Source organism: Fukomys damarensis, unplaced genomic scaffold, assembly GCF_012274545.1.
Source record: "Fukomys damarensis isolate Sample0158 unplaced genomic scaffold, DMR_v1.0_HiC HiC_scaffold_19, whole genome shotgun sequence".
In the NCBI taxonomy this organism is placed as follows: domain Eukaryota; kingdom Metazoa; phylum Chordata; class Mammalia; order Rodentia; family Bathyergidae; genus Fukomys; species Fukomys damarensis.
This window is the reverse complement of record NW_022900931.1, coordinates 12,667,662-12,668,291: the sequence shown is the minus strand read 5'-3', so window position 1 is coordinate 12,668,291 and position 630 is coordinate 12,667,662.

Here is a 630-nt window from a genome sequence, read left to right as displayed (position 1 = left end):
CACATAAAAGAGATTCAAACAGATATCCAGGAGATTAAAAACTCTATTGAAAGTGCATGCAACAGAATAAAAGATTGCGAAGATAGAATTTCAGATATAGAAGATAGGATCGCAGTCAGTGTCCGTGAAAAAAGAGGTCTCTTAAAAGTAAGGGATCATGAGAAATCAATCCAGCAACTCCTAGATGATACAAAGAAAAATAACATAAGACTGATAGGAATTCATGAAAAAACAGGAGAATAATGACATAAAAATGACATAAAAAATGTCAAATGACATAAAAAAGCTCTTCACAGAATTAATGACAGAAAACTTCCCAAACAGAAGGGAAGAATTAGACATACAGATAAGTGAGGCATATAGAACCCCAACTAGCCACGATAAAAAAAAATCTACACCTAGACATATAATAATCAAGATTCCAGAAATCCAACAGAAAAACAAAATACTACAAGCAGTAACAGAAAAGAAACAAATCACATGCAAGTGAAAGCCCATTAGAATCACAGCAGACTTTTCAACACAAACCCTTAGGTCAAGGAGAGGCTGGAGTGAGGTATTCCAAGTCCTAAAAGAAAAGAACCTCCAACCTAGACTGATGTATCCTGCAAAACTCTCTTTCAAAATAGA